The 22,902-nt window shown below is 40.4% G+C and overlaps 1 long non-coding RNA gene across 1 annotated transcript in view; it reads right to left on the bottom strand.

The window, feature by feature from the left end:
* LOC144316073 (uncharacterized) overlaps positions 1-22,902 on the bottom strand; it is a 72,647-nt gene that overhangs the window by 28,359 nt on the left and 21,386 nt on the right. Inside the window, exon 2 of the long non-coding RNA XR_013381872.1 lies at positions 12,110-12,213. This is a non-coding gene — a long non-coding RNA (uncharacterized LOC144316073). The remainder of the gene's footprint in view (positions 1-12,109; positions 12,214-22,902) is intronic.

A 22,902-nucleotide genomic window follows, 5' to 3' on the forward strand; every position in this document is an offset into this window, starting at 1 on the left:
GCCTAATACAAATGTCCATTAGACTTAATGTTGTCAATGTAAACAAAACAAAACAAACCCCACACCCTAATTCTATGTGTTGAATTATAAAGGCAAAGAAAAAACATGAAAATAAAATGTTTGAAATAGATTAAAGATTCTGTCTTAAAGGCAAGGTGAAATTATGGTCCTTAGGGTATTTTTAAGATTCCAAAAATGAAACATAAATCCATTTATTCTCTATTTTATGCCTACTTTCCAGGCAGATCCTTAGAAAAATTTTATGTAAGGGTGGGGGAAAAGCATATGTGAAAGTCTAGGAATCTTGCTTAAAAGAAGCAGATCATCATAATTTTCCTCTTCAATGAAGGACACTTCATTTTATCCTTCCCATTTCTCAAAGACTCATTCCACTGATGCGTTTTTACTACATAGAATTCCTTGTAATTATTAGTCACTTGGGTTTGTACAGCAGAAGACTTCTTTCAATCAGTGGGACTTGTATGCTTCTAGTCAAGAAGAAACTGTCTTTCCTCAGATTTTCAGATTCTCTTTTGCATCTGAAATCATGGCCAGCTAGTGGACTACTGGGTTATTGCAAACTACAGATTTTGTTCAAATGATTCTCTTTCCCCCTGCCCCCAAAACCATCACCATCACCAGTCTGGACAGGTGATTCTTCTCTTTTTAAGAAAGCACAGAGCAAATGTCAGGTGTGTCAGATGTCTTATAAGAGAAACAGTGTTAGGCAATTTCACAAACTAGTGACTTCCAGCAAACCAAGTTCTCCCTTCCAGTTTATCTTGGTCTTACCAGTAGGTAGGTTTTGGCTCAGTTCATCATGTGGCATGGAAGTGGACTAAGCTTGCTTAGTGTTCAGATTCTAAAAATATCCTGGCTAAGAGGTGCATTGGAAAGCAGAGCAGCAGGGAGTGTAACGTGTTGAGGGATGGTTTGGGCTTTCAAGAGATGGAAGAGGTAGGAGAAGGAAATATGGTGAGTAATTTGGCTGTTGTTTCTTGAGTTTCTTTGTAGCCATAGTTGCATTAAGGCAGCTTTTTAGAAGGCTTTCACAGTGAAGCAGGGAAAGATTCATCATCCTCCCTACAGTGTGAATGAACACCTGGCAGGTACTGGGTCTGCCTTTCCCTCTCAATCATGTCAGGAAGAACAGAGCTGAGAGGCTTTTCATGATCTTCTGAGATCTCCAAATAGCTGCCAAGGAGTGCTTCTCCATTCATCTTGTGACTTTTGAAAAGTCTTCACCTCCAAGTGCAGAAATCCAGATTATCTCCCCAAAGGGATCCTCCTCTCTCCAGGATGACAAGTTCCTCAGGACAGAAAAAGTTCATATACAATTTGGTGTTGGACACCACGCCCAACAAGCATCTTGTCCGTGGCAGGCACCCAGTAGATGCATGGTCAATGAGTTACTAAACATGCCTAGAGAGATGTCTTCTCAGAGCTTTGCATGTTTAAAAGTGATGATTTAAGGGGTGCCTGGAAGGCTCAGTTGGTTAAACGTCTGACTCTTGATCTCAGTTCAGGTCTTGATCTCAGGGTCGTGAGTTCAAGCCCCGTGTTGGGCTCTACACTGGGCATGGAGCCTACTTTATTTACTTCTTTTAAAGATTTTTATTTACTTATTCATGAGAGACACAGAGAGAGAGAGAGAGACAGAGACACAGGCAGAGGGAGAAGCAGGCTCCATGCAGGGAGCCCAACGTGGGACTCGATCCTGGAACTCCTGGGCCAAAGACAGGCGCTAAACCACTGAGCCACCCAGGGATCCCCTGAAGCCTACTTTAAAAAAAAAATAATTAAAAAAAATAATTATTTGATTCAAAATCACCCGTATATTTATAGCAGCATTATTTACACTAGCTGAATTATGGAAGCAGCCCAAGTGTCCGCTGATAGATGAATGGATAAAAAGAAGAAGTGGTATATATACACAATGGAATACTATTCAGCCATAAAAAAATAATGAAATTTTCCATTTGCAATGACATCAATGGACTACAGAGTATAAAGCTAAGCAAAACAAGTCAGTCAGAGAAAGATAAAAACCAAAAAACAGACTCTTAACTATAGAAAACTTTATCACCAGAGAGGAAGGAGGTAGGGGGATGGGTGAAATAAATGATGGGGATTAAGGGGTACACTTGTCATAATGAGCACTGGGTGTTGTACAGAACTGCTGAATCACTATATTATACACCTGAAATTAATATAACACTATTATACGGTTATAACAATGTTAACTATATTGAAATTTAAGAAACATGATTATTGTTCAGGATATATATTTTCTTTTAAGATAAGAAAATAATGATCCTTCTTGTATATAGCCAATGAACAAAAATTCCAAGAAGCGATTTTAGTTTTTAAACAAACAATAGCAAAAAAAAACAATAGCTGCACTCATAAATTTTCTTCCCAACTCAGGCTAGCAAGAGAATATTTTAAGTGAAAATTAAAACTCCAAAAACATTTCTGAGGTATGATAAATATCATTAAGCCAAGTGTTGTACAGAACTGCTGAATCACTATATTATACACCTGAAATTAATATAACACTATTATACGGTTATAACAATGTTAACTATATTGAAATTTAAGAAACATGATTATTGTTCAGGATATATATTTTCTTTTAAGATAAGAAAATAATGATCCTTCTTGTATATAGCCAATGAACAAAAATTCCAAGAAGCGATTTTAGTTTTTAAACAAACAATAGCAAAAAAAAACAATAGCTGCACTCATAAATTTTCTTCCCAACTCAGGCTAGCAAGAGAATATTTTAAGTGAAAATTAAAACTCCAAAAACATTTCTGAGGTATGATAAATATCATTAAGCCAAGAGCTCTTTTTTAGGCTGTTGGTTCTGTTATCTCTATGGAATGATCCTTATTTCCTTTAAAAAATTATCAGGACACATACAAGCTATTCCTCTGCTTTGATTACCAGGGCGCATCCCCTGATCTACCTTTAAAGCCCAACCAAGAAGTCACCTTTTCTAGGAAGCCTCCCCTGCCATTGTCTTACCTCCAAACTAAAACTAAATGAGGTTATATGCTCCTCTGTGGTTGGAACATCTTTTGATTGTTATATGAATCACTAAATTGTAATTTATTGTTTACTTTGTAAGATCCTTGAGGGCAGGGATAATGTCATATTTACATCTAGATTCTCTTGACCTAACTTAGGAACTGGCATATCATAGAGCCGTCAGTAAATGTTGGTTGAATTGAATTGAATGGTAATAGAGAATGTTTTCTTATTTGTGAATTTGATCATATGAAGCTTTACAATCATATAAAATGACTCCATATTTAGTTATATATCTAACAAATTGCCTTTATTAAAAAGATTAAAATTACTATGAAACCAGAGTATCCTGGAACATGCTAGACATATGGCCATATGGCTTTAAAGTTGCATATTACCAGCAGCTTGGACTTATTTAATTTGACAAAGTGAGGTGCTCATTGGCATTTAAAAGAAATGTCAGACAACACCATAGGGATGGGGTGGGGGGATGGCGGGGGTGGGGGAGTTGTTTCAATTAATTTCTGTTGGCAAAGGGAAGTGATTCACTTCCAAATGATTTGTTTTGACTCTGATATTATTTTCCTAGCACAGAGACTGGTCTTACATCTTCTAGTAATTGATTTAATACCATGGGGTGTTATCTGGCCCTTTTTCACATGTGCACTGAACAACTCACTTCTAAAATATAAGAAAACATTTGTTTTAAGAACTTGCTAATTAAAGAGCTAGATTCTCCTAGTTAAATCAGGTTCTCAGGGAAATTAGGAGGACTATTAGTACAGAGTTACTCTAAAAGCAGTGAAAACTATAAGGGTTAAACCAATTTGGATGATGAAAGAATAGGGGATGGTGGTGGGAATCTAATCTTTCTATGCTGAGAAACAACACCTGCAGTATAAACCATTTCATTAATTTATTTGTTCACTCAAAAAACTCATATTGAGGCTCACCAAAAGTACTGTAGTGACCATAGCATATAATAGCATCCTCCAAAAAGTGGTAGAAAGAATGTCCCAGAAGATTGACAATTTAAATGTCCTTCTCTATGAACTCAACTGAATGTCATAACTTATTTTGGTGGCTGAGGCATCAAACAAGTTATAATTGGGGTCTCAGAAGGATGGTCAACATAAAGCTGAACTCAATCCCATTTGAATTGGATTAACCCTGATATTATATCCTTAACTGTATATTTCACTGCAGACAGGACTTAATCTACAAAGAAGCACAGGTGTTAACAAGGTTTGTGTGTGCAGAATTAAACCCTGAGTTATCATTTATTTGTTTATTTGTTTGTTAATGAGTTATACTCTTCAGTATGAGATAAATAGGTGATTAAGAGTCTAGAATCTGGCTCCTTCTGGACTTCATTCTTTGTTTTCTAGAATCTCAGAATCAGATCATTGAATGTGGGTATTCATCTGAACCAACAAAGCTGTCGTATAAAAACATTTTGTACCTATTACGCCTGCGAGGCACTAAGGATGCCAAAAGTATAAGCTATGGTCTATGTCTGGGTTTATAGACTCTCAAAGGGCAGAATGTGTATAAGAAAAAAAAACATTGGAGAAACATGCAAAATGCTTACCGTAATATAGACTAAAAGTCCATATAGTCTATAGAGACTAGAATAAGTTCAGGGGTAGGGGATAGTCTAGTTGGGGAAATGGACGAAGGAGAACTTGACAAAGGCCTTGAAAGAGGGGAATGTAGGAATTTAGGGGTGGGAGAACAGGAGGGCCTGGCAAGGAGGAGGGAACATGAGGGGTGCTGGAGAGCAATGAACAGGCTAGATCTGCTCCAGTACCAGGGGAACATAGAACAGAGTTTATTAACTGGAGCCTGATCTCTGATTTGGGGCTGTGGTATATGTGTTATTTGACCCAAATGTAGTTTGAATATTGAAAAACTGATAGAAGTCACATCAACAGTTGGCTTCTTGGTATTCTCTTAAAAATTGGGAAGTCTGGTAGTAATAGGTCTGTGTTCCTGAAAGGCCAACATCACTGCCATACCCCTTGGAGCAGAGCACAAGTTTTCCTTGGACTCAGTCCCTGCCTGGCCCATTTGCTTTACTTCCTCACTCTCATGCTTACTGTATTTAATGAGCCCACTTTTGCTAGGTTACGCTACGGTAACAAACACTCCCCAAAATCTCAGTCACAACCACAAAGTTTTATTTCTCACCCTTAATGCATGTCAGTTGGCTGTGGCTGTGCTCTGTGTCTCCTTCCTTCTGGGATCTGAAGAAACAGCACCTACTCAAGATGTACTGTTCTCAAGTGAGACAGGAAAAAGATCAGAAAAATGGCAGAACCATGAAATAGCTCTTAAAACCTTTGCTCAGACACGGCATCCATCACTTCCTCTGAGAATGCATTTGGTCAAGGCATGTGACATGTTAAGCCTATGTCAGTGGTTTGGGAAAATACAATCCTTTGACAGGGAGGTTCAGTGACTAACTGGGAACATATAATGCAATCTTCAGCAGCATTTGAATTTACCACTCCCCTGATGAGAAAACATTTTGGAGTGAGGGGTAGGAGTGAGCTGAGAATGCCAGCTACAAGGCTCATGACTGCCAACAAAGTTCCAAATGCACATCTAACAAACAGACAAACCAACAAACAGACAAACAGACGCCACCAGGGAAGGTCTGACTCTGGGAAGCAGGGCTTTCACACACGCCCTCATAAGAAGCATGCAACTGAACGTGACAGAAGCTAATAGAGGAGGAGGACAGGGTTGGATCCCTTTGCTCCTGTCTTTATTTACAGCAAAGGACAGAACACTTTGTCACCTTGGAAACAGCCAACAAAGGCAGTGTGTAAAGCTCTAAGAAATCCCTGGCTGCTCTCTCAGAGGTGGCTGGGGCTAAGTGCAGGGGTGGGGCATTCAGCCACTCGACTGCCCTGGGCCTTGGGTATTGTGTAGTCAGGCAGGTAGCTCCAGCTGGAAGAAAAAGCTGTTTGGCTTTGATGGTCACAGCTGACTGCATTATATGTACCTCCTTGTCTTTTGTATTCAAAGATAACCCTGCTGACAGAGGAGAGCGTGGCCGCAGTGTTGGAACCTGTGACCTGCACTGGGGACAGTCCACTCTCTTTGCTGTATGGCTTTTCTTTGCAAGTCCTATTGTAGTCAGTGATTTTACAACCTGTACAGCGTTTCCTCTGAATAGACCATAACAATCTGAGAGACCGCGCCGTCATTCCCAAGGTCATCTCTGTGTCACTGCTTGCATGTGGTTACTAACCTTCTCTTACCTTTTTATCCTAAGTTGCATAAACACTGCACTAATAAAATTCCTTTTTAAAAAGGTTTTTATTTCTTTATTTGAGAGAGACAAAGAGTGTGAGCAAGGGGAGAGGCAAAGGGGAGGGAGAGGGAGAGGGGGAGAGAGAGAATCTCAAGTAGACTCTGCACTGAGCCCAGAGCCCAACATGGGGCTCGATCTCATGACCCTGAGATCATGACCTGAACTGAAACCAAGACTCAGTCACCACTCAGGCATCCCACTACTAAAATTCTTAAGAAGCTGGATGTGCTTCTGTCACAAACCAGAAGAGGACTCTAAATTGGAACATTGATCATACTTATTGCTGTGTCAGCTTAGACTTGTGATGTCTAATGCCATGTTGATGCTACCCTGGCACTATCAAAATACTCTTGGCCCTTGAAATAGGGTTTTGAGTTTCTTGGACTTTCCAGATAGTATCAGTTGAGTTAAGAGCACACAGTGAAGATATCTCAGCACATCTTTAGCCCACGAGGTAGTATGTCCACTCTGTAGCACTTGCATGCCTGAGGCTATTCCTACATGATAGTCATAAGTTGTGCAAATATTTTTTTTTGCATTTTGTTGGAGAAAAACACCTAGTTTGTTCAAGATCAAACATTACTGAGATCAAGACTTTATAATAAATTCCAGTTCATTGGGATCCCTGGGTGGTGCAGCGGTTTGGCGCCTGCCTTTGGCCCAGGGCCCGATCCTGAGGACCCGGGATCGAATCCCACGTCGGGCTCCCGGTGCATGGAGCCTGCTTCTCCCTCTGCCTGTGTCTCTGCCTCTCTCCCTCTCTCTGTGTGACTATCATAAATAAATAAAAAATTATAAAAAAAAAAAATTCCAGTTCATTTGAATACTAAACTTCAGATTATTTATATGTCTCCACATACAATATCATCGAATAGCAATGGCAGCAGATTGAAGGAAAATGAACTTTCTTTTTTTAAGATTTATTTATTTACTTGAGAGAGACAGAGAGAGAGAGAGAGGGATGGTGTAGAGGGACAAGGAGAGGGAATCTCAAGCAGACTCCACACTGAGCACAGAGCCCAACACAGGGCTCTACTCCACAAACCCAAGATCACGACCTGAGCCAAAACCAAGAGTCAGTGGCTCAATCAACTGCACCACCCAGGCACTCCCAAGGAGAACTTTGATTTCAGCTCAGCCACTCATTATGTGGTCGAAGACAAGTTTTTATTCCTTTATAAAGAGTGGACTAGAACAAATAAGAGACAGAAAACATATGACTAATATTCTATTACTCCTAACAACTTTACCATGGCAGACATGACTAATCAATCATAGCCCTGATTACTACCAACCCTGGAATAATCTTCAGGTTACTTCTCAGTACAGAGTTCCAGGCAGCTGCTACCAGTCCCTGGACCTGACACTCAAACTGGAATCTACATACAAGTCTTGGTCTCAAAAATCTACAAAGTATGGAGATAGCATGTACAAGTGCTCTTCTATGTTGTACAAATTTAAGGTTTTTTTTTTTTTTTTAAGATTTATGTATTTGAGACGGAGAGGAGCAGAGGGAGAGAAAGTCTTACATAGACTTTGGGTTGAGCACGGAGCCCCACTTGATCTCACAACCCTGTGATCATGACCTGAGCCAAAACCAAGGTGCACTCAATTGACTGCACCACCCATGTGCCCCCAAACTTAAGGCGGTGTTATTATTATTATTACCATTATATTAGTGATTGTTACAGAGAATTTGTACAGATTGTGTTCAGGAATATATGAGGTGTTGATGGTGATTTGTGTCTTACCAACATCATCCATAGTTGTATTCTTTTTTTTTTTTTTTAATTTTTATTTATTTATGATAGTCACAGAGAGAGAGAGAGAGGCAGAGACATAGGCAGAGGGAGAAGCAGGCTCCATGCACCGGGAGCCCGACGTGGGACTCAATCCCGGGTCTCCAGGATCGCGCCCTGGGCCAAAGGCAGGCGCCAAACCGCTGCGCCACCCAGGGATCCCCATAGTTGTATTCTAATAGCATATACTAAGTGCTTCTGGCATTTTTAACTAAGCATATACTAGGAAAGCAGCTTCAAAATACAGAGCAAGGACAGCCTTGGACTGCCTGGGAAGCCATCAGGGAGACATGCTAACCTGGATTTGAAGCCTGACTCCACCTTTTTTTTTTTTTTTTCTTAAAGAAGAGGATTCTTCATTTGATTTTTTTTTTAAAGATTTTATTTATTTATTCATGAGAGACACAGAGAGAGAGAGAGAGAGAGAGAGAGAGAGAGGGAGGGAGAAGCAGGCTCCATGCATGGAGCCTGACATGGGACTCGATCCCAGGTCTCCAGGATCATGCCCTGGGCTGAAGGCAGATGCCCAACTGCTGAGCCACCCAGGGATCCCCCTGACTCCACCTTTTAAGTGTGAACACTGGGCTGTCACTCAGCCTCTCTGAGCCTCACTCATTTCTCATCTATGAAGTGGGCTTTGGAACTTCGTCTTAGGGCTGTTGCCAAGTTTAAGTGAGTTAGCATGTGTAAACTAAAAAGCAAAAACCATGATTCATAAGCAGTGCCCTATAAATGTTAGTTCCTGAGGCTGAAAAACTGGTTTATGATGAACAGCAGTCCAGGAATTCTTACTTTCTGTTTTAGCAAAAGATTAATAAACAAGAGTCAGAAAACAGGGCAGCCCAGGTGGCTCAGAGATTTAGCGTCGCCTTCAGCCCAGGGTGTGATCCTGGGGACCTGGGATCGAGGCCCATGTCAGGCTCCCTGTGTGGAGCCTGCTTCTCCCTCTGCCTGTGTTTTTGCCTCTCTTCCTGTCTCTCATGAATAAATAAATAAAATCTTTTAAAAAAAAGAGTCAGAAACACTTTCAGTCAGAAATAATAGTTTTTTTAGTGCAAGAGATAAGCACCCAAACTTAGATCACCATCTTGCTTCAAAAGGAAGGTAAAAGCTAGAGCACAAGCTCTCCCTCTGTGAGATTTGCGTCTTCTACCAAAAGAGATGTTGCAACTTATTTTATTTAAAACAATTAGAAAACTTCAAGGGGATGATAACTCAAAAGCTGCAAATGCTGTATGGATGGTATTCAATAAGGGGAAAATGCTGACTCAGATAATGTACTCCTAACTCTGCAAAGGTTTGAAACTGTCATGTTCTAAGTGCACAGTGCTTGATCATGTAGATGAGAATAATTCAAATCCCCCCTGGGAATGTCTGTGCTGCTTCTCAGAGTGATCTGTGTCAAAGTTCCAAGCACCTCAAATAGAAGGCTTCTAATGTTCAAAGTCTGGACACTTCTGCTGTTTCTACCCCAAAGATGAGAATTTCTTTGAACCTGTAAACTTTGCAGTTTCTTCTGCCTCCACTATCCCTATCCTCTGCCTCCTCTTCACCAAGTTTATTATCAGTACATATTTTTCATATCTGGAGATCAAAGCTATTTTATTACACTGGGAGGAAATTTTGAGGGTACAAGCTGTATAAAGCAGGTTTCAGAGGTAGAGTTCAGTGATTCATCAGTTGCAAGTAACACCCAGTGCTCATTACATCAAGTACCCTCCTTAATGCTCATCATCCAGTTACCCCAACCGCCTACCCACCTACCAGGAGAATCACTTTTTAAACCATTACTAAATTCAATATGGAGACTACTTTAAAGATAAATGTTAGTGTGTGTGTAGACATATATACATATAATGCATGTATACATATGTAAATGTGTGTGTTGTATATATATGTATATGAGAAGCGTCATTCCTCTGCAAGTTGGAGTCATTCTAAAATACTGTTTATGTATGGGGAAATAGTTATTTCCAATTAGTCTCTTCTGCTTACAGAGACTCGTGGAAGCAAGAGTGGTGAGAAACACAAACATTTTAAATCCTCATCCTCTCTGATGCTAAAATAGGAGGTTGAATGATAGCCTCTTCAGAGTACCTCAATGTGTCTGGATGAGCAGATGTGAGCCAGAGTGGAGTCTAGAGGGTGGAAGAGTGAAGTTTTGCTGAATTCATGATAGGGAATCCAAAAAAGGGCTTAACTTCCACTAGGGGGCCCACTGATTATTTGGATTGTTGTGAAGGCAGAAGAGAGGAAAGCCTGGCAGTGGGCTAGAAGTGAGGTCAGAGGTCAGCCAGACCAGGGCTCAGGGACAGAAGTGACCATGAGACCATTTGCTTCCAAAATTGTAATATTATATTGAGGGAAGTAGAAAGATAGGCATTGCAGTTGGCAAAAATGGAAGTTAGGTAATTATATTTAGATCTCAAGGGACCAGAATCTCTGCAGACAAAAGTACCCATTTATAATTGTTTAAGCATTGAGTCAAGTCCAGAGAATATGCACCAAACTATCCCCATCATAACCACAACTTATTTTTAGAGGTTCTAATTCATCACATTTGGGGCCCCTAAATATGTTTATTCAAAAGTTTATTCAGGGGGTGCCTGGGTGGCTCAATCGGTTAAGCATTTGCCTTCAGCTCAGGTCATGATCCTAAGGTCCTGGGATGGAACCCCATATCTGGCTCCCTGCTCAGCAGGGAGTCTGCTTTTCCTGCTGCCTCTGCTCTTTCCCCCCTGTACTCTCTGGCTTGCTCTCTATGTTAAATAAATAAATAAATAAATAAATAAATAAATAAATAAATAAATAAATGTTTATAAATAAATATAAAACTTTATTCAAGAAAGTTACCAAACACTGATGAGAGAAATAAAAGACCTAGGGGCGCTTAGGTGGCTCAGTCGGTTAAATGTCTGCCTTTGGCTCAGGTCATGATCCCAGGCTCCTAGTATCAAGCCTCATATTGGGCTCCCTGCTCAGTGGAGAGCCCGCTTCTCCCTCTCCCTCTGCCCCACCTCCCCACCCGCCCCACCCCTCTGCACACACACGTACTCCCTCCCTCTCTCTCTCTCTCTCTCTCTCTCAAATAAATAAATAAATAAAAATGTAGAGACCTAAATATATACAGATATATACAATATTCATGAACTGGCATATTGAATTTTGTAAAGATATCATATCTCCCAAAAGTAATCTAGCTCAAAATCCCTCAATCAAAATCCCAACACATTTTTTTCAGAAATTCAACAATCTGGTTCTAAAATATATACAGAAATGCAACTGACGAAGAATAGCCAAGACAATCTTAAAGAAAAAGAAGAGGGGATCCCTGGGTGGCGCAGCGGTTTAGCGCCTGCCTTTGGCCCAGGGTGCGATCCTGGAGACCCGGGATCGAATCCCACGTCGGGCTCCCGGTGCATGGAGCCTGCTTCTTCCTCTCCCTCTGCCTGTGTCTCTGCCTCTCTCTCTATGTGTGACTTTCATAAATAAATAAATAAATAAAATTTAAAAAAAAAGAAAAAAAAGAAAAAGAAGAAAGTCAGAGTACTTCTATGCTATCAGATATCATGACTTATTAAAAAGCTAAATAAATAAAATGGCACAGAAAGAGATAAAAAGATGAATGGAACACAATAAAGTCCAGAAACCAAGCTGCACAATTAATTATGACAAAGTCAACACTGCAAAGCAATGGAGAAAGTCTGGTCATTTCCATAGATAGTGCTGAGTGGTTGGTATCCATCTATAAAGGGAAGAAAATAAATGTTGGCCTCTACCTCACACCACACACAAAAAGTAAATTCCAGATGGAGTTTGATGTAAATGTTAGAGATACAGCTATAAAGCTTCTAGAAGATAACATTGGAAAATATATTTGTGACACGACAGGCCCTGTCCCTTCAAACAACAATAAGAACCACCTAGCCTAGAGTGACCAACCACTGTGGCTTACCTGGGACTGTCCTTCTTTTAGCGTTGATATCTCATATCTGGGCAACGGATTATTTGGATTGTGTTATTTCCAGACATTTTCGAATGGTTGGTCACCCTAATAACCTATAAGTGAAAATATCGACAAAGTGGACTGCATTAAAACTAAGAATTTCTGCTCATCAAAATACATCACTGAGAGAGTGAAAGGGCAAGTATTGAAATGGGAGGAGATATTTACCATACCTCTAGCCAACAATGGGTTAGTATATAATGCAGTCCTACAAATCAATAAGACAATACAATACAAAAATGAACAAAAACTTGGAAAAGGCATTTCACAAAATAGCTAACAAACATACTAGAAGTTATTCAGCTCTGTAAATCCTGAGGGAGATGCAAATTAACACCACAGTGAGAAACCACTGCTCTCTCATGAGATAATAATGGGGGAAGAGGCACAGTCAGATTTTACTGATATTGTCTTCAGCCTCAAGATGCCACGGTATAGGCTGAAGAAATGTGGCAGTTCTCAGAACAGGGGGCCAGGGGCAAAGGAGCTGAGTTTCTGTGCAAGATTGGGTTTTAAGGGAGAGTTTCCATGATTACTAAAAAATTTTTTTAAATGTTATGACTCCATATAGTGGCTTTTTTAAAAAGGAATTTAAGAATTTCAGGCACACTTTGGTGGCTCAGTCGGTTGGGCAGCTGACTCTTGATTTTGGCTCAGGTCACGATCTCAGGATCCTGGGATGGAGCCCCACAACAGGCTCCATGATCAGGTGGAGTCTGCTTGAAGATTTTCTCTCTTTCTTCTTCTGCCCCTCCCACTCTTCATGCTTGCTCTCTCCCTCCCTCTCTCTCCTTCTCTCTCACCCTCTCAAATAAATAAATAAATCTTTTTTAAAAAAGAAAAGAATTTAAGAATTCCAACCATGAAAAAAAAAAAAGAATTCCAACCACGTTATGGGGCATGATACTCTAGCTGAGCCCCAGGCCCAGCTGGTGGTTGTTGAGTAGAGCTGCTGGGCCCGTAGCTGGCAGCCCCAAAATCTGTGTTCCTTGCTATGTTTGTTGGAGAGAGGCATTTGAAAGGGAGGTTTGGGGTAAATACCTAGAGAAAAGAGGGCAAAGTGAATTAAGAATGGTGCCTGTTCCTGGGCTGAACTCAAGGGAGAGAAAGGATAGTCCGAAACCAAAGAAACAGTTTTCTTAAAGTACTTGGTGGGATTTGAGGCATGAGCAGTGATGCTTCTGGGCCAGGCGACAAATTTGAAAACAGTGGTAGAAGGGACGCCTGGGTGGCTCAGTGGTTGAGCATTTATCTCTGGCTCAGGGTGTGATCTGAGGTCCTGGGATCAAGTGCCACATTGGGCTTCCTGCATGGAGCCTGCTTCTCCCTCTGCCTATGTCACTGCCTCTCTCTCTGTGTCTCTCATGAATAAATAAATAAAATTTTTAGAAAAGAAAAGAATAGAAAACAATGGTGGAGTGAGATGTCCTGTCTCCGTGTAAGCCAAACACCCAGCACAGTAGGCCCAGGGGCTGGTGGCAGCCCTGAGAGGCCACCTTCTCCTGCCTGGTAGGGACGGCAGGGTGGCTCTGAGCAGAGGCACACGAAAGGACAACTCCCACAGGGTGTGCTGATGTTCTGCAGTGATGGGGATTGGTGCTGTGAACAGGAGCTTTGGAATAATCAATGATAATTTGACTTCGTTTGTACCCACAGTCCAGTAGGGTCTTGAGACATCTGGGGTGTATGATATCAGTGTGATTTGTGTGATCTGTTTTTTTTAAAACAGAGAAAAGAAGATTCAACTTATGTTGTATAATAAGACCCTCACTTATTTTATATTATTAGGAAATGTGATATTCTAAGTAAGTCAATTTTCCAAACGATTGAAATAGTCCCCTAAGATTACACTATTTTAATCTTTCTGATGGAAAGATGCCAAAATACACTACACTTTGATACTTTCTTAAACAGAATAAAAGGATGAATTTAACCATTCCTTGATATCTCCAAGTCATCATGAGCACGGATTACTTTTTGTACCATGATATTGCAAGGCCCTCAGGCTCTGACATATGCAGGGCTCTGCTCTCCTAAGATAAATTGGGCTGATCTGCTCTGCTCTCTGGGTTCCTGTGTCCACTCTGATAGTTATTTCCACTTGCATGGTTATCCACTGTCCATAGACTCTTCTTGCATCTCTTGAGGAGACAGTTTCTAGGAATCTACTTTAACCTCATCATCCTTTTAATTTAATATTTAATCTGCTTTGGATCTAGAAGTCACATGACTCTTATAAACAGTCTCTCTTAAAAAAAGCAAAAAACAGAAAAACAAAAAACAAAAAAACAACTGCCTTCTGACACACTGTTGGAAAGGTTTGCCTAGGAATGGAGGGCAAGTATTTAAGATAGTTATTTGGTCTATTTGGAGGCATTTTGATTTAACTTTTGCTCTTGGCTATGTTGCCCCAAATTGAAGTTACCGGATAAGGGACTTCCAGAGAAGTGGTTTTAGTGTACATATAATTGAGATCCTGGGGAAATGGTAACAGACGACAATAGCCCACCATCTTACCCTGAGTAACATTATCCTATTCATTTTATGGAAATTGTAGTTAATATTCAGAATTAATTAGATTGTACAATCAGTTTCAAAAGCATAATGCAGTGGTGTATAAAATTTAATAATGCATAGAACTTGTTATGGAAATTTAAAATTTTAGGACCTAGATGAAATTCAAACATGAATTTTGTATGAAGAAATGAAACAAAATAGTTTTATTAGAGTAATTTGCTTTATTACAAGGGAGAACATCCACGGCATCATTTAAATATTATACCATTCATCACATGCAGTGCTTCCCAGCAAACTAATTTAAGATAGACTCCAGACTTGATAAATATCAAAAGGGTATATCACTGTCCTGCCTCTGCCTGTTTCTCTTTTGAAGATCAGCAGGCTTAGTAAAAACAGATTTTTTTTTAAATAAGCATTATCATATACAGAGAAGACTGGAAATCATAAATGATGTGAGCAACTTCCCTTGATTATGACAGGAAGCCTGCATATGTAATCTTTGTAGCGAATAAACATCTTCAATTTCTAGTATTATATCATCCAATTCCAGGAAAACATTATCATAATATGAAATAGATGAGAAAGTAAATAGCAATCAGAACTATCTGGAAATGAGAAATACTAGGTTTTTCTCTCTCCTGAGTTGGGGAAGCCTGGCTTAATAAGGAAAGCCTATGTAAGGTGCTCCTGGGTTCAAATCTCAATGCTTATGTGACTGGGCAAATTACTAAATTTCTCTCAACCTTAGTTCCTCTGAGCAATGGAAATGATCTTTCCTTCACAAGGATGGATAATGTTTCAATGAGATAGTGTACATTTAGCCCTTTCCTCCACCCTACATCCCCTCTGTTGGGAAACTGTAGTCTACACCATTGGTGTACTGGTCCTCACCTCTTCTATGTATTATCTTTGTAGGGGCTTCCGGCCACCCAACCAGGAAGCCAGTGGTTGTCTCCTCCCTCCCCTTCCTCCCACTGGCTCTGAATCACTCCTTGTCCCCATTTGAGTTAGCAGTCAGATGTGTCTACTTTGAGACTGACTGATCTACGCATACTACAAAGTGTGTACTTAACCTACACTGGTGAATAACCTAAAATTTTCTTGAGGGGAGGAATTGTAGTTTTTATATCCGGCAATGATACCTATGAAACTGAAGTAAAATAAAAGAGAAATAGCCCAAAAAAATCCCAGTTTGCTCTCTCCCTATTCCTGCTTACACTCAAGATGCTGACTTGTGTGGCTCTTGTGTGTCACTGGCTCTTGCCCTGCCAAGCCATGCAGGTCTGGTCTCCGAGGGTATTTCTGGGAACCTGTAGGTATGTCCCACGCTCCTACCACCACCTGCAATGACAGCAACACTAGAGAGCACTGTGATCTCCAGGGCATTCTTGCCTGAGGTGAAACAGTAAGGGGGAGAGGCAGAATGGGATGGATCTCAGGTCTGACTGATGTCAGAACTCACCTAACCTTCTCACTATCTTTTCTCCTTCAATACATCAGGCTGGGTGGCTCAAGTCATGATCCTGGGGTCCTGGGGTCTTGGGTTCAGGCTCCCCACTCAGCGGGGAGCCGCCTTCTCCTCTTTCTCTACCCCTCCCCATCCTTGTGCTCTCTCCCCTTCTTTCAAATAAATAATAAATAGGTAAAATCTTTTAAGAAATGCGTCTCAGGGCAGCCCCGGTGGCACAGCGGTTTAGCGCTGCCTGCAGCCCAGGGTGTGATCCTGGAGACCCAGGATTGAGTCCCACGTCGGGCTTCCTGCATGGAGCCTGCTTCTCCCTCTGCCTGTCTCTGCCTCTCTCTCTCTCTCTGAATAAAAAAATAAATAAATCTTAAAAAAAAAGAAAAAGAAAAACGTCTGATCAGTTACCCATGGCATCTCCCATTTTATACCCTTTCGTTTACTTAGTCTCCTTTCCAGCACTGCAGTTTTTGATTTGCCAGAGTTGGTTGGAGTTCTCTCTCTCCCCTGCATTAACCTTGACCAGAGGAGTACCAGAGCTCCTTGTGTCTCCATGTCCTAGAGCAAGTTTCATAGAATAATCTTTATAGAAAGGGCTGAAATTCATCAAGTATGCCCTGGGAAGGCATGGGGTGCAGCTGGCATCTACTCAGATGGGTTGCTTGTCTGTTCTGTTTGGTCAATGCTCAAACCAAACTGGGTGCTAAATATTTTGAGTATCACCTCTGCTTCCAGAGCTACCTCTCCACAGGAAGCCATAGATGAGTGCTCATGGGAGTCTGAGCCAGGAGTTTAATCTGAGTTTAACCAAAGCATAGTTGCCTTTACCCTTGAAAGATCAAGATGGACTTGGATGTATGGTCAGGCTGTCAGTACCAGAATCGTTTAGGATAGTTTTTCTCTCAGAAGTTTCTTTAGAAAAAAAAAAAAAAAAAGAAGAAGAAGTTTCTTTAGACCTTTAAGTAAACAGTTGTCTATTGATCCATTTCACACTGCTAGATATGTCCAGACACAGCTAAATATTAATGGTCTGCAGTTTGGGCTCGGTCTTGCCAGGGTTCCGACTCACTTGATTGTAACAAGATGGGAATGGGCATCATACTTTACATTTCTGGTTAAGCAATAATTGGGAGAAACACCTTTTTCATTGAAGTCTTCTATGCTTATGATCTTGTCAGTCTTTGTAATTTAGTTTTTATTTTATACATTTCAAGATAGGTTGTTAGTTGCATACAAATTCATAATTTTTTAAATTTGTATTTTGAAGATATTTTTATTTATTTATTCATGAGAAACCCACAGAGAGAGGCAGAGACACAAGCAGAGGGAGAAGCAGGCTCCATGCAGGGAGCCCGATGCAGGACTCCAACCCAGGACCCCTAGTCACAACTTCAGCCAAAGGCAGATCCTCAACCACTGAGCCACCCAGGTGCCCCTGTTATAGCTTCTTGATGGATTAGCCTTAACATGTATTTTTATTCCTTTGTCTTAAATTCCATTTTTTATGATAATAATATTGCTTAATAGCTTTTAAAAAATATTTTATTTATTCATGAGAGACAGACTGAGAGAGAGAGAGAGAGGCAGAGATACAGGCAGAGGTGGAAGCAGACTCCATGCAGGGAGCCCGATGTGGGACTCGATCCCAGGACCCCAGGATCACACCCTGGGTCCAAGTCAGGCACTAAACCGCTGAGCCACCCAGGGATCCCCGTTTTTTTTTTTTTTTTTAAGATTTTTAAAAAAATTTTTATTTATTTATGATAGTCAGAGAGAGAGAGAGAGAAAGAGAGAGAGGCAGAGACACAGGGAGAGGGAGAAGCAGGCTCCATGCACCGGGAGCCCGACGTGGGATTCGATCCTGGGTCTCCAGGATCACACCCTGGGCTGCAGGCCCAGGTCTCCAGGATCCTGGGCCAAAGGCAGGTGCTAAACCGCTGCGCCACCCAGGGATCCCGGGATCCCCGTTTAATAGCTTTTTATAAAGGATTTCATTCATGTTTTCTTCTGGAATTTTTATTTTTATTTTTTTACATTTAAATCTTTGAACCATTGGGAATTGATCCTGGTCTAGTTCTGAAGTACAGACCCAATTTTATATGTAATATATATTAACATGTACATACATATTTTTTGCTTTTGAAATACATATATCTGTACACATACATGTGTACATATTTTTTTTTTTAATTTTTATTTATTTATGATAGTCACAGAGAGAGAGAGAGGGGCAGAGACACAGGCAGAGGGAGAAGCAGGCTCCATGCACCGGGAGCCTGATGTGGGATTCGATCCCGGGTCTCCAGGATCGCGCCCTGGGCCAAAGGCAGGCGCCAAACCGCTGCGCCACCCAGGGATCCCGTGTACATATTTTTTGAAGTTTTTCTCCTTTCTCTCTCTTTTGCTGTTTAATAGTTTTGTGATTATTGTCACCCTACCTGCCAGGTCTCTAGTCTATTCTGGGTCTTCTGGTGGTGGTTAGGGTTCCAGCAATATTAGAGAATTCCAGGGAGCAGATCCATTCACTTCCCGGTTGTAAGGCTGTCTTGGTCTTCCTACTTGGCAGATCCTCAACTTCCTAAAAAGCCATAGCCTCAGGCAGCAGTCAGGAAGCAATTCTATTCAGCCTCCATTCACAAAGGTGTGTGGGAGTGTGAAATGACTCAGGAAGAAGGTTGCTCACTTTGATATTGTGAGTAGCAGGAAACTTTGTATATAGCTTGTCCAGCAAGAGAGGAGGACTGGTTGAGTAAACCAGTTCACACACACCATGAAGTACACACAGATATAAAAAAAATGAGTAAAATCTCCATGATACGATCTTCTTAATATACAGGTACGTGAAAAAAGCAGGGTACAGAACAATATAGATGGAACCACTCTCTTTTGTGAAAGAAAAGGAGAAAAATAAGAATTTATATAGTTGCAAGAAGAGATGGATAAGGATAAGCAGCAAATATAAATGGTTTCCTAAAGAGGAGGAGAAGTGGGGAATGGGGCGAACATGGGAATTCTCTGTATCATAAAATGCTATATTTTTAAGTTGTCATTTTTGTAAGATAATCAAGATGATTTATGTAAGATAAAATTATAACAAAGCCCTACAGATACAAAAGGAGTGTGTGTGTGTGTGTGTGTGTGTGTGTGTGTGTGTGTGTGTCTGGTTTGTCCTCTTTGTGGCACTAATAATACTTCAGGCACCATTGCCTGCCTCTGGGCCTATACTCTAATAGGCCCACTGCAACAGACTCACTCATGGTTTGTGTTTTGTGCTCTTCTTGATTCTTAGAAATGATAACTGCTTTTGAGCCCATTTATTTTTGGTTATCAGTCTTTGCATTTTATGTCATTGCTGTATATTTACAGCAGAGGAAATGCTCGTATGTGTGAAACTTCTATGGCCGTGGAAATCTTTTTCCTCTTGTTTTAACCCGTATCATTGAAAATCCCTTCAAAACATTTCTTGTCCTGCCTTAAAAAGTCTAGTATATACTCAGAATAATTAAATATTTCTTGGATGATAAAACATATCAGAATGAAATATCTAAACCATAACAATTCATGTAAAAACCATATTTCATGGAATTTAAAATGCTACTGATTGTAAGATAGACCATTATTTTATGTACCATTAAAAAATGCTGCCAATTAAACTATGATGCAATGTTTTCCTGCACATTCTTTGTAAGATGCATCTTGATTTCAAAGATACTAAAATGTGAAAAAATGTGCATCTTAAGATAGATCAAATATAGAGTTATAGATACAGACTTGAAAGATAAAAAGGTTGAATTAAATGTGCACTCATCTCAAGATGTTCCAAAAATCAAAAAGAAATATTTTGCCTAGAGCAATGCCAAGCACCTGGTAGGTACCTGAAGAATACTTATGAGAGAATAAAGGCTTTTCATACACCATTGAATGGTCACTAAAATACAGAGAGAAGTATGAAAAAAAATGGTTAAACATAGACTATGTCCAGCCCCTGAGCTGTTACTTTAAGCATAAAAAAGATATAAAAAAATGAGGACAAGATGGACCACCCCTGGAATAGTTTATACTCTAGTGAAAGAGACAAATGTAACAAACATAGTCTGATGTTGGAGGGGAAAGCAGCATGAAGGTGTAGATTTGGGGGTTGTCTTCAGAGGGATAACAGCTGAAATTGTGGGGATAGATAATGACATGAGGCTTGCAGCAATGAGGAGAGGGATGAGGGTAAATCCTTGGAGAGTACCTATATTAGATGGGGAGAAAATGAGGATCCAATGAGGAAAACCAAGACACGGTCAAGATAGCTAAGGGGAGAAATTGGAGAGCAATTTGTCACAGGCCAGAGTTAGAAAGATGGTTTTAAGAAGGGAGGAACAATCACCATTGTCAAATTGTGGAGAGATGGAGCAGGATGAGGAGTGAAGATGTTATCAGATCTGGCAGTTAGGAGGTCATCAGTGACTTCCAATAAAGTAATTTCAGGAAAATGATTGGAGCAGATGTCAGACTATAATGAGTTGATGAGTAAATGCAGGAAGAGTTTATCTAGAAAAGCTTATGAGAAGGGATAGGAAGAGGCAGGAGAAAACAGGAAGGGCAGATATGGAATCAATGAATGCAGGAAAAAGTAAGCACCAAAAAAACCTCATGGAAACAAAGCCCAGGGCTGAATGTCTAGACGTAGGCCAAATGTCAGAATGGGGAGGCAGATGGCCGGCAAGGCAGGGAGCAAATGTGGGGGCCTTAGAGAGGAAAGGCAGAGAAGGTAAGAGATCAGGCAATCTTTGGTTCAGTTCTTAGCTCTGTCCCTTACTGTATGAATTTGGGCAAATATCTTAAAACTCTGCCCTTCAGATACTAAGAAAGAATACCCAGAAAGAAGATAGACACTCCCAAAACACTCCTACAGTAAATATGATACATTTCTCAGAGGTTTTTTTTTTCTTATGATTCTAATGTAGGCTGATGACATAAGTCCAAAGCATAATTCTAGGAAAGAAGCCTACAAGGGGACAAAATGATGTATTTCAAGTGCACAGCTTTGTGACAGTTTAGCTTTTAAGAGTATCTAGGGTTGGAATTACAAATGGATTTCATCCTGCATGCCAGCACTGATGAGATGCCAATGACTGCCTGAAGCACTGGTTGGACAGAATCATGTTTGAGGGAGTCTAGGCTCAGCATAAGAAAGGGCTATGGATTAAAGAAGTTGGCCAGAGGCTTGAGAAGGGATGGTAGGAAGAATAGGGTCATGAATTTGCTGACCCTGAACCAGGGGAGGAAAATGGGCTATGTATCCATCAGATAGTTTTCCATCAATGATATTGAGCTTTTTGATAAATATTGACTTGTTAAAAACTTCAGTGTACATTCTCTGAGGAGTACAAATACTCCACGTTATACATTAAGAGTAGAAACATAAATTGCAGCAGTCAGCTACAGCCAGTAGGTTTGACATCCTTTTATGAATATTAATATATGTGATCAGAATATATTCATTCACTTACTAGAAGCCCTCTCCACCTGTTCAAGGTAGAGGACCATGGAAGTATCTAAGGCAAGATCAAAATCTTCCTTGGAAAAACTCCTGGTTATGAAGTAAGATGCGGAGGAAAAGGAGATTAAGCTCCTGATGCTTCATATACAATAGCCATGGATCATTTTATTTTGAAAACTTTTAAAAGTTACTATTGCTAAGCTTATATATATATGTAAGCTCCAGGTGTATATATATACCTCCTGAATAAAGAGGAGGTAGAAGGTTTGTTTTCATCCTACCTTAAGGCCGACCTTAAGGGCTTCACGAAACATGGCTTGGAAGCCTCTGCTGTAAGATTAATTAGTTACGAAATGCACTACCAGTCACTAAACACATTAATTTGCTCTATTAGAATGATAATGTTTATGAATGGGCAAAATGTTGGAGATATTTATAAAAAATGACCATTTTTAATTTAGTTACCTACGGTAATTACAGTCATTAGAATACATCCTCCAGAGTCTGGATTCTTCAGTCTAACAAAACTAACATAGCAGCACCCAGAGTTAAGTTCAGGTGAAGGAAGGCAATGCCACGCTCAGGCCCAGGCTTCTCTTCAGCCCATGGAGAAGATCAGATTTGCTTCTTGCTCCTCACATGGACTGATCTCTTGAGAACATCACCCCACAGCCCAAAAGATCTGCTCGAATTTTAGTCTTGGCATCTATGTTCCAGATGAGAAAAAGGGAGAAAGAGGAAGGAACGGGGTGACCCTGCTGCAAAGGCTTACGTGGTTCCCTTTAGCAAGACATACTGACACCTTCCCATTTGCATATTTCTACTGTTAATAAAGGAACACCTGGTAACAGGAATACCTAGGCCGACTTACTATCATACCGTTGACTGCTTCTATACCTATGTGTGTGTATACATATGAATAAAACCATATGTATAGATTTTTATTCCCACCAGCCCAATCAGGATACAGAACAATTCCATTACCCCAAAAATCCTGTCACATGCCTATCCCTTACAGTTGCACCTTCTTCCGCCATTATCTCCTGGGAACCACTCATCTGTTTTCCATCACCATAGTTTTGGGATTTCAAGAATGTCGTACAAATGGAATCAGATAGTAGGATTCCTTTTGGGACTGCCTTCTTTCACTCAGCACAATGCCTTTGAGATTTGTTGAAGTTGGTGTGTTGGTAGTTCATCCCTTTTTATTGCTGAATAGTATTCCACCGCATGCAGGTATCCCTGTTTGTTTATTCATTCACCTGCAGA

The sequence above is a fragment of the Canis aureus genome, chromosome 6 (assembly GCF_053574225.1).
Source record: "Canis aureus isolate CA01 chromosome 6, VMU_Caureus_v.1.0, whole genome shotgun sequence".
Lineage (NCBI taxonomy): Eukaryota > Metazoa > Chordata > Mammalia > Carnivora > Canidae > Canis > Canis aureus.